The sequence below is a fragment of the Crocodylus siamensis genome, chromosome 2 (assembly GCF_052110815.1).
Source record: "Crocodylus siamensis isolate JL-2025a chromosome 2, ASM5211081v1, whole genome shotgun sequence".
Taxonomy (NCBI): domain Eukaryota; kingdom Metazoa; phylum Chordata; order Crocodylia; family Crocodylidae; genus Crocodylus; species Crocodylus siamensis.
This window is the reverse complement of record NC_143396.1, coordinates 11,253,333-11,264,702: the sequence shown is the minus strand read 5'-3', so window position 1 is coordinate 11,264,702 and position 11,370 is coordinate 11,253,333. Positions and strand designations below refer to the sequence as shown.

At 51.5% G+C, this 11,370-nt stretch overlaps 1 protein-coding gene across 1 annotated transcript in view; it reads left to right on the top strand.

Moving 5' to 3' along the window:
- Positions 1-11,370, top strand: part of LOC149869885 (uncharacterized) — a 499,172-nt gene that overhangs the window by 361,755 nt on the left and 126,047 nt on the right. The gene's annotated exons all lie outside the window — the stretch shown is intronic.

The following is an 11,370-nucleotide window of genomic DNA, read 5'->3' as shown; positions in this document are numbered from 1 at the left end:
AAGAGCATCTAGACCATTTTTATATTATGGCCTTTCACATGCTGTGAAATGTGTCTCTCTCTTCCTTTTTTTGTCCATACCCACAACTCCCAGGAACTTTGTGTTCAACCTTGCAGTACTTGCCAACCTGTGCACTCATCGCCCCTCCTGGGATGATCCTCCCAGTGGATGGCATGCCTGCTGAGCTGAGGCTGCATTTATTATGAAATCATCCTTTCCTTTCCCTGATGAGGATGAATTGCTCTCACTCCCAGAAAAATGTCTCGGTGTCAGCCACCTGTCATAGATGCTTTTCACTGCCATAAGTCCCTTCACTAAGCTCATTTTCACTTCTTTCCTAGAATTTCACTGATAAGATAAATGTTATTCAGCCATGTGTCTGATACCTCTTCTTTTTGGTACCTTGAAAACAGTGAAAAGTTTGTTTTTGTTCCCCAGTACATCATAGATTTTTAGCTTCAGAAGGAATCTCAGGATATTATCGAGTCTGACCCTCTGCCCTGGGCTGGAAAGCATGCCGGGGTCTAACTGGCCTATCATTACCCGGATCCTCCTTCTTCCCCTTCTTGAAAATATGGACCATGCTGGCCCTTTTCCAGTCCTCTGGGACCTGTCCTGAGCTCCACAAGTGCTCAAACAGTCATGTCAGTGGTTCTGCTGTGACACAGACCAATTCGTTCAGCACCCTTGGAGGAAGATCATCTGGGCCTGCTGACTTAAACATGTCCAGCCCCTCCCAAGTGTCCCTTCGCTAGGTCAGTGCTAACTGTTTGTGAGCTGGTGTCCCTCTTGTGCCTGCTTGTAGTCCAGCTGAGAGAGATGTCATTATTTGTGTTCAGAAATACAGTTGCATGGATCATGCATCTTCTCACCTGTCCCTGGTGACTCTGTTAGTTTAATGCCCTCTCTAAATCAGGAGTGGCTGGTGCTTTGTTTTCTTTGACCACTCCTCATCCACCTGGGTGACAAGGACTGTTATCTTTTGAAGGCTTCTCCCTGCAGTGCCCTCTGTTTCATCTTATATGCCCATCCTCCCTTGTCCATCAAGGCCCTAGTAGACACGTTGAGTTCATTGGATCCATTCCCCAAATCCCAGTTTGCATCCAGTACCCAGTCACAAATGCTCTTTAACCACTGCCCACGCAGGATATCGAGGTCCCACACCTGACTTAATCTGCAGTGTCCAGCGAGGACAGGTGGAGCTCTGGACCTGTGATGATGAAGACCATGGGGAAATCTCAAGATCAGAAGTCGTGCTGCCAGGTGAGTTGTGCCTGTCCGTCCACCCCGCCCCGACTCTGCTGTCAGTAAAGCTCCATGGCCAGAGTGCCAGCAAGACCTGGAAACTTCACGCCTTTCCTGTGCTGCCATTGGAGGGTGCTGACCATGGATCCAGGGGGCACATGCCCTGCCCCCCACACCATCCCAGGATGCACACAGTGGTGGGAGCCCCCCAAATCTCTTATCGATGAACCCCTAAGGAGTATGGGTGTGTAGGTATGGGGTTTGTGGAGGGCTGTGGGGGGGTGTGTAGCTGTGTGCATATGGTGTGTGGGGGAGGGTGTTGGGGTATGTGTTGGTGGGTTTGTGGGGATGTGTGGGTGGGCATAAGGGTTGTGGGGGGTGTGCATGTAGCAGTAAATGGGGTCTCCCCCAGAGGTTTGTATGTGTGAGTTTTATGGGGTGTAAGGGAGGGTGTGGTTAGGTGTGGGCTTTGTGGGGTATATGATTGTGTGGTGGAGGGTGTGGTTATGGGTTTTGCGTGGGAGGGTTTAAGGGTATGTGGGGTGTGCATGGGAGTGCCTCCATGAGCCGAACTGAGCCGGTTAGGCTCTCTCCCCACCCCACCATATCCTAGAGCCCGCACGCCCTGCGGCACCTGCTCCACCACTGTCAACAGTGCACAGCCCCAGCATGGTCTGTGCCAGCTCCACCTAGGCTTGATGCATTCAGCCACTCTTGGGTATGCAGTGTGGGTAGGGCAGCTCCTTCTGGTGGCTGCCCCCGGCCCTATGGTAGCAGTGGGGACCAGCACCTCGCTAGTGACAGCCAGAAAGAGTTGCAGCTGCCCGGACAACCTAGAAAGGTTACCCAGCTGCGGATCCATCCCAGCCCCGCTTTATGCCCAGCGGACAGCAGTATGCACCACAGCCAGGCAGCACGTTGGCCAGGTGGGACTAAGCAACCTGCGGCAGGCTAGACAGGCTGTATTTTGCCCACCTCTGCTGTAATGTGTCCAGGCAGGTGGTGTTCCCACTCTCTGAAATTGAACAATATGGAAACAAGCAGCTGTTCCCTTCTTCTAATGCCAGATGTTAGGAGACGATTAGTTTTGCCATCTTGATTTTCAGCCTTCTAATGTCTAATGTAAACCTAGTCTCTAACAACTTATGGCTGTTATTCCTTGTTATTCCAGGAGGTGCTCGGGGGAACAAGGTGTCTCCCAATCCCTGCTGGTGCCCTCTAGTAAGTTTATAGGTGGCCACCAGGTCCCCCCTGAGCATCCTCTTGCGAATGCTGAACAGGTTCAGGTCCCTCAGCCTCTCCTCATAAGGCCTGCCCTGCTGCCCCCATATCATGCGAGTGGCCTCCTGGGCCCTCTCCATGCTGTCCACATCCCTCCTGAAGTGCAGCGCACAGGACTGGACGCAGTACTCCAGCTGTGGCCTGACCAGTGCCGCATAGAGGGGGAGGATCACCTCCCTGGACCTGCTCGAGATGCATCTGTGGATGCAGGACAAGGTACGGTTGGCCTTCCTGACCGCGTCCCCACGCTGCCGGCCCATGTTCATCTTGGCATCTATAATGACTCCAAGATCCTTTTCTGCTTCTGTGCTGATGAGAAGGGAGGGAAGGGAATTCTACCAGTGTGCTGTTTGTGTTACATGTGTTTCTGTATGGAGCTTTATCTCTCCCTTCTGCAAGTCCTCACCCCCACTGGAGTAATCTTGCAGGACTCAGTTTCAGTGTGGCTGGGCTCCTCCAGTCACCAAATCAGTCAAACACATATACTCTCTCTCTCTCTCTTTTTCTAACATGACATGCTGATCGACCTGGTCGGGTCAAGCATGTACAGGCTGACACCCTCATATGCCAGGAATCAGTTCATTAAGGTAACAATACAATGCAGTCAGACACAAGCACACAGGTGAACAGAATACCTCTGAATTGGGCTGGGCATCCAGCTGACACCCTCATGGGTCAGCATTCAGTTCATTAGGGCATGTCTGATATAAACTGGGTCAATCAGCCTGTATAGGCTGATCCCCTTATGTGTTTCAAACTCAGCACATCTCAATCTTTTGCCCTAACTGTCTTAGTAGTGATAGCCTCTTGATGAGCAGACCCCACGGTATTTTGGGGCTTTACAGGGATCTTTGGCTTAGGTAAAAGAAATGTTGCTGTAGAGCAAGTGGGGAAGGGGAAGTAGAGAAGGAAAAAAATCACCTAGTTATCACCAGTTTGACTATAAAAGTTATTTATTGCTAAGTATATGACATTTATGATGGTACTAGTCGTAATAGTCATGCAAAGGAAAACAAACAAAAACAATTACAATATTACCCTGGCTGAATTGAATATTTTGGGAAACCTAGCTCAAGCCTAACTAATACAATTCAGGTTCAGAAAGCTATGCCTAGAGAGAAAGAGAGAGCGAGGGCTGGGATCTCACCATTCCAAGGGACTTCAGGTGTTTTGTTGACAGGCAAAGTTCCCAGCACAATCATTGAAGGTTAAACAGGCGATGGAAAGAGATGATCTGCTTCTCCCATTTCTCGAGAACAATAGCGGATGGTGTCAGAGAGATTTCTCTCTCTTGAAGCACGCTGTTTGCTGCTTTACAGCTTTCTTATACCCTTAGTCAGCCTCTTCAAAGCTGTCTTTTAATTGTGTAAATCAAGAGGGTCCCAAGCTGTCATTGACAGGGGAAATCCTGTTATATAAACAATTTCAATTTAAATGAATTACCTTTTTCAGTGACAAGGGGTTATCTGGTTTGGAACATCTCAAGAAACTGATTAACAGCAAGGAAAAATGTAAATTTTTAAGGAGTAACCAGACACCTAGAAGCCAGCTTCAAATTATTGTGAATATAGAAGATATACTGGAAGGGTTTCTCAGATGGCCTAGCTATGCTTGCACTGTGAAGTCAGCATTGGTGTTGTGTATCTACCTGTTGAGAGTAAGCCCCAGCTTAGCATGACTTTCAGATCTTCCTGTAGTCTTGTAATGGACTTAAGGGGATTGCTTACTTGGAGTGTTCATAAACTTTGTGTGGGCGGGGACTTCCACCAGTCATCCATGGAAAAATGTGACAGCATTTGTGGTCGGGGCTCCAATGGGCTGGACGTTGTGATGAACCCTTAACCATTGTTGCCCATACTCCCTCTGACTCGGTCTTTTGCCTCAGCATTCCCTAACCCAGCAACTGAGTTTTAGTCCATCAAGTTTTAATAGGCCTCCCACACTGGGATGGAGGAATGTACGGCCAAAGATGCCTATTAAACTTCTCTTTTCCTTAGTTGTGGTTAGATGAGGTGTGTGTGGGGGGGTTGAAAAAGTCTTTGGTAAGTCCAACAAGCTGGGTACCAGGGCTTCCTCAGGAATACAGAGCTGACAGGTAACACCCCTTCCTGTTTCCTGTCTGGGGCCTTGAGCATCACAAAGGCTGAGACTCAGCGCAGAGTCCTGGTTCAAGTTCATGCTGAGGCCTTAGCCTCTTCGAAGACTCCTGTGACATGGATGCCATCTGGGACCAGTGACCAGAGGAAAGTTCCATAGGTGCATGCCCTGCACAAGACCTTTTCCCTGGAAGCAGGCAGGAAGCACAGCCCTGCTCCTCTCAGAAGACAGCGCCACAGCTCTACTTCCTTACTTCATCCTCAGCCCCTTAGAGCATGAAGCTATTCATGCACTGCCCTAATACACATGTCCCACGTGTGCTTATCACAGCGGGGCCTGAAATGATGATGCAGACAGCTGGGCCAGTTACTCTGAGAGTATGGGTCTGATATTCACCAAGTAGGAACACTAGCCCAGCACAGGGACCTGCCCCACCCTCACCCCAGGACTTGGGGTTTTGGCAGGAAGACCTTGTTTTCTTGAGGGAACACAATGCCGAGGTCCAGGCCTGCTCTGACGCCCATGACAATAGACGGAATAGCTGTGTTTCCTCTTTGCCAGCAGGATTGGGACTAATCTGAAGTTTCTCTTCCCTGTGCAGGGGGTGCCTGGCTAGTGAGTAGAGCTGAGGAGCAGCCTCCTATGGAAGGGTCTGCAGACCTGGAGCCAGCACAGACTTCCCCAGGGAGTTTGGGTGAGATGGACTCCATGAGACCTGAGAAGGAGCCATGGCACAAGAGTCAGGGGAGGCCCCAAAAGCAGCAGGAGAATGTAGCCACAAGCCAGGTACCATCTCCAAGAATCTAGAAATAGCCCTGGGTGCAGGCAAGAATTTGTGAAGCTCAAAGATCTTAAGAGCCACTGGAAGGATGCACTACACCTAAGCAAAGGCAGTGAGGAGGGCCTTAGAGGTGAGCCGGAGATCACTGCCAAAGATAGGGGCAGAGCTCACCCCTACCTGTAGGTCAGGAAAACCTTTCAGTGCCCGTCACTCCTGGCTCTTCACAAGATAAGGTAGACTGGGGAGAACTCCCGTGTATGCACCTAGTGTGGGAAGAGCTTCATTTGCTAACTGCCAGACCTGTTCTGGAGAGCTACCCCACCACTTCAACAAATGTGGGAAGAGCTTTGTGCACCCTACAAACTTGATCAAGCACCTACATGTGCAGAGGGGGAAGTGTCAGGCACACCCGTGTCAAAGGTAGAAAGACCTTCACCCATTTTTTCTCCCCGTTCCAGGACCAGCGCATCAACCTAGGGAGGAAGACGCACCGGTGCACTGAGTGCCAGAAGAACTTCAACTGCTTGCAGGACCTGTCCCAGCACAAGTGTGTGTGGCACCACTACCCCAAGTGTAGGAAGAGATTCAGGCAGCTCTCCAGCATGACAAGGCACTGGTGCATGCACACAAGAGAGACGCCACATCAGTGCTCAGAGTGTGGGAAGAGCTTTGCTAACTCCTTTAGGCTGGCTCGGCACCAGCGTATCCACATGGGGGAGAAGCCGGATCAGTGTTCAGAGTGTGGGAAGAGCTTCACTTACCCCTCCCAGCTGGCTCTGCACCAGCGTATCCACACAGGGGAGAAGCCACATCAGTGCTCACAGTGTGGGAAGAGCTTCCGTCACTCCTCCAGCCTGGCTCAGCACCAGCGTATCCACATGGAGAAGCCGTATTGGTGTTCAGAGTGTGGGAAGAGCTTCACTGACTCCTCCAGCCTGGCTCAGCACCAGCGTAGCCACATGGAGGAGCCGTATCGGTGTTCAGAGTGTGGGAAGAGCTTCAGTCACTCCACCAGCCTGGCTCGGCACCAGCGTATCCACACAGGGGAGAAGCCATATCGGTGCTCACTGTGTGGGAAGAGCTTCACTTTCTTCTGCAGGCTGGCTCTGCACCAACGTATCCACACAGGGGAGAAGCCACATCAGTGCTCACAGTGTGGGAAGAGCTTCCGTCACTCCTCCACCCTGGCTCGGCACTGGCGTATCCACATGCGTGAGAAGCCACATCAGTGTTCAGAGTGTGGGAAGAGCTTCACTGACTCCTCCAGGCTGGCTCAGCACCAGCGTAGCCACATGGAGGAGCCGTATCGGTGTTCAGAGTGTGGGAAGAGCTTCAGTCACTCCACCAGCCTGGCTCGGCACCAGCGTATCCACATGGAGAAGCCATATCGGTGTTCAGAGTGTGGGAAGAGCTTCACTGACTGCTCCAGCCTGGCTCAGCACCAGCGTATCCACACAGGGGAGAAGCCATATCGGTGCTCAGAGTGTGGGAAGAGCTTCACTCACTACTCCATCCTGGCTCAGCACCAGCGTATCCACACAGGGGAGAAGCCATATCGGTGCTCAGAGTGTGGGAAGAGCTTCACTCGCTCCTCCATCCTGGCTCAGCACCAGCGTATCCACACAGGGGAGAAGCCATATCAGTGCTCACAGTGTGGGAAGAGCTTCACTCACTCCTCCACCCTGGCTCAGCACCAGCGTAGCCACACAGGGGAGAAGCCATATCGGTGCTCACAGTGTGGGAAGAGCTTCTCTCTGTCTTCAAATCTGGCTCGGCACCAGCTTATTCACATGAGGGAGAAGCCATAATAGTGCTCAGAGTGGGAAGAGCTTCATCTAATCTTCCCACCTGTCCCAGCACCACCGTATCCACACAGAGGGGAAACCACATCTGTGCTCGGAGAGTGGGAAGTGCTTCCTCCATACTGGCCCAGCACCAGCGTATCCCTATGCAGGAGTGTCGATAATTCTGCCAGCAATACAGGAAGGGTTTGGGGATGTATACGAGCTCAGCACCCCCCAGTGTCTGCATCCAGGGAAGCAGTCTCATGCCAGGGGACTGCAGCAACAGTTCCCCCTTGGTTCAGCATTTCTAGGGCACTGCAAAACCAAAAGGACACAGAGGCTGGTCTTTCAGGTTTGATGCGGGTGAAGGGATAAAAGGAAACACCTCAGGCAGAGGCCAGCACAGCTACTGGGGAACCTGTGAGGAGACTGTGGCAGAATACCATCTCTGTCTGTCCCCAAACTCTCCTAGGTGACAATTTGGTTACCATGGTCACTGCAGAGGACAGAAACCTCTGGTTCCATCTGCTTCAGGTAACCCTGAATTGTAACATGAGCTGAATAAATTCCTGAGGGAGGTGGGAAATCTGCTCCCTCTGCCTATGCGTCTGGCATCACATACCTGGGTAGGGGGCTTAAGCTCCCTGCTGTTCCAAGCAATGCTAAGATGACTGGGAGGGGGTTAGAGCCACTGGAAGTCCCTCCTCTTACCCCTAGAAGTACTCCTGTGGGAGGGGGCAACCAGTGGTGCATTTCAAATTGCTTGGCTAGCAGCCAACAGTTGCTGGCCTTCATTGGATCAGGCAAATGAGGTCATTTGCACACTGGAAGGGAGAGAGAGGCTGCAAATAGATTTAGACAAACTACAAATGTGGGCAGACGAGAATAGGATGGGGTTCAACATAGACAAACTGAGGATGCTGCAGCTTGGAAGAAGGAATCCACAGCATACATACAGGCTGGCAGTTCCCTTCTTGAAAGCAGAGGCGGAACAGGATCTTGGAGTCATTATTGACTCCAAGATGAACATGAGTCGCCAATGTTAGCCTGCAGCCAGTAAGGCCAGCCATACCTTGTCATGCATCCAAAGGTGCATCTCTAGCCGGTCCAGAGAGGAGATTCTCCTCCTCTATGCGACACTGGTCAGGCCGCAGCTGGAGTACTGTGTCCAGTACTAGGTGCCACACTTCAGGAGGGATGTGGCCAGCCTGGAGAGGGTCCAGAGGAGGGCCACCGGCTTGGTGAGAGGGCAGCAGGACAGGCCCTATGAGGAAAGACTGAGTGACCTGAACCTGTTCAGCCTCAGCAAGAGAAGGCTGAGGGGGGACCTGGTGGCTGCCTACAAACTCATCAGGGGAGATCATCAGCAAATAGGTAGAGCCCTTTTCTCTCCAGCACCACCTGGGGTGATGAGGAACAATGGGAATAAGCTGATGGAGAATAGGTTTAGGAGTTACAATATTTTACAGTTAGGGTGGCCAAAATCTGGAACCAACTTCCTAGGGAAGTGGTCTTTGCCCCTACCTTGGGTAAATTCAGAAAGAGATTAGATGATCACCTGTGTAGGGTTGTGAACCCAGCATTCATTCCTGCCTGTGGCAGGGGGTCAGGCTAAATGATCTTTTGAGGTCCCTCCTGACCCTAGCTGCTATGAAACTATAAGCTCTATATAAGTTATGGACTGCTCAGAAGGAGGGGCAGTAGGCACGATGAGAACTAAGAAGCTGGACCATCTGAAACTGTCCTTAAATTCATGATCAATGAACTGCTTGCCTCCAGAGGGAATCTTCACCTGCCTCTTTTTATGATAATTGTGAGTAAGCTACTTGAGAGCTACCTAGCTATAGCTTGCAGTAACACAGACACGTAATCAAAGGCTACCATGCCACTCTTTGCTCTATGGGATTTCTTTGATTTTGCTTTACACTGTACCCTATTACAAACCTACTCCTTGTGACCAATAAAGTTTTCCTTAGTACCTATTATGGGAGGCTTATTGGGAGGGGGTCTGCATTATGCCTTGGGGTCCCTTGGTTTGGCTGACAGAGGGAGACCACTATTTGTGCTTCAAACTAATGGAAGCACCCCAAGTTCTTGCAATGGTTCGAGCACCCCTCAAGGACTGCTAGACCTGTGTTTCCCAGGGGGCACTGGACCAGGATCAGTCCAGACCCAGGGTGGTGGCAGTGTTATCCTCAGGCTTGTAGGTGTGCTCCAGGAAGTGGGTGGGTGAGACATGAGGCTCCCCCAGGAAGGCACTCTGAGCCTGCAGGGTGGTCAGGTGCAGTGAGGTGGGTGGCTCAGTACAGGAGCACCCCCTAGTGGCCCGATGCAGAGATGACCTTTGCATCAGCCTTGGAGCCTGTGCCTCCCTGTCATTCTTTAAAAGCAGGCAGCGTTCCCAGGGGGAGAAGAAGTGTCATTACAGTAGGTGCCCTCCCCAAGACACTTGGCTCCAAATGACACCCAGGGACTGCCTTTGGCTTACTGTCAGCTTCGACTTCCCTGCTGGTCCCAGGGTGTTGTATGTGAGACTTTAGAGTTGTAGGAAGGAGGAGATTTAATGCTGGGGAAGCATTCCCTGCCTTCCACCCTGACCATGCCTTTCCTCCCCACTGCATCCCCCCTCTTGCAGGCCTGCACATGCCCATCGTGGTCTGCAAGAAACTGCTACTGAGCCCCATGAGCCCAGTTTGGTGGGTTTGTCTTCTCAGCCTCTCATCAGAACTCAGCACCACCAGGTGCCAGCTGCCCTCCTTCCCACCATCCTTTCCTGCATGCCATTCTCTGTAGCACCTTCCTCACTAATCAAGCCTCCCAGCTGTTAGGAATTACGCCCTTAAAGCCACGTGCAGTTCGCTCTAGGCTAGGGCAATAATCACGCAGAGCAAGTATCTAAAGTTAAATACAGATTCTTTATTCGCTCAAGCAAGGTACCTCTACAGAGAGGGGCCCCGCCTACTAGTTAAAATACTTTTTTTATATTTTCTAAGTGCATAAGCGTTAGTTCGTGATTAGCTCGTGCTTGTAAAAAGACCCAATCATCTATTAACTAAATCACTATTCTGTCCAATCAAGCGGCACCGTGGGCGTGAACACCGAAGTTTAACTCTCGTGAATTGCATGCCCCCTATATTTTGTCTCGAGATGTTTCTTTATCTAACAAAAACAAACCGTGCCCGACTTTCAAGGTTCTCCTGTTGACGAGTCTTCCCTGTTGACTGGATTCAGCTAGTTTCATATCTTATCAGTCACCCTCACACAGTACCCCTTTTCCCTCTTAGCCGTCTTGTAAGTGCTGTGTCCGCTTTTATGAAATGGAGGCAAAAGGACAAAGAAATGGTCTCACTTTTAGCATTACAAAGCCTTGCTTTGACTCTACAAGATTCATATACAACACAACTTAACATAGTTTCATAGTTTGTAGGGTCGGAAGGGACCTGACTAGATCATCGAGTCCGACCCCCTGCCATGGCAGGAAAGAGTACTGGGGTCAAACGACCCCAGCAAGGTGTTCATCCATCCTCCTCTTAAAGACCTCCAGGGTAGGAGCCAGCACCACTTCTCTTGGAAGTTGGGTACCCAGACCCTAGCTGCCCTGACGGTGAAGTCGTGCCTTCTGATGTCTAGTCCGAATCTACCCTCTGCCAGCTTGTGACCATTATTTCTAGTTACTCCTGGTCATGCTCGGGGGGAACAGGGACTCCCCCAGTGCCTGCTGGTCCCCTCTGACTGGATTGTAACAGGCCACTAGATCCCCCTCAGCCTTCTCTTGTGGAGGCTGAACAGGTTCAGGTCCCGGCGCCTCTCCTCGTAGGGCCTGCCGTGCTGCCCGTGGATCATGCGAGTGGCCTCCTCTGACCCTTCTCCATGCTGTCCACATCCCTCCTGAAGTGCGGCGCCCAGAACTGGACGCAGCCCTCCAGCTGCGGCCTGACCAGTGCCGCGCAGAGGGGGAGGGTCACCTCCCTGGACCTGCTCGAGATGCATCTGTGGGTGCACGACAAGGTGCGGTTGGCCTTCCTGACCGCGTCCCCACACTGCCGGCCCATGTTCATCTTGGAGTCAATGATGACCCCAAGATCCTTTTCTGCCTCTGCCCTGACGAGAAGGGAGTTCCCCAGCCTGTAGGTATGGTGCCGGTTCTTCCTCCCTACATGCAGCACCTTGCACGTGTCAGTG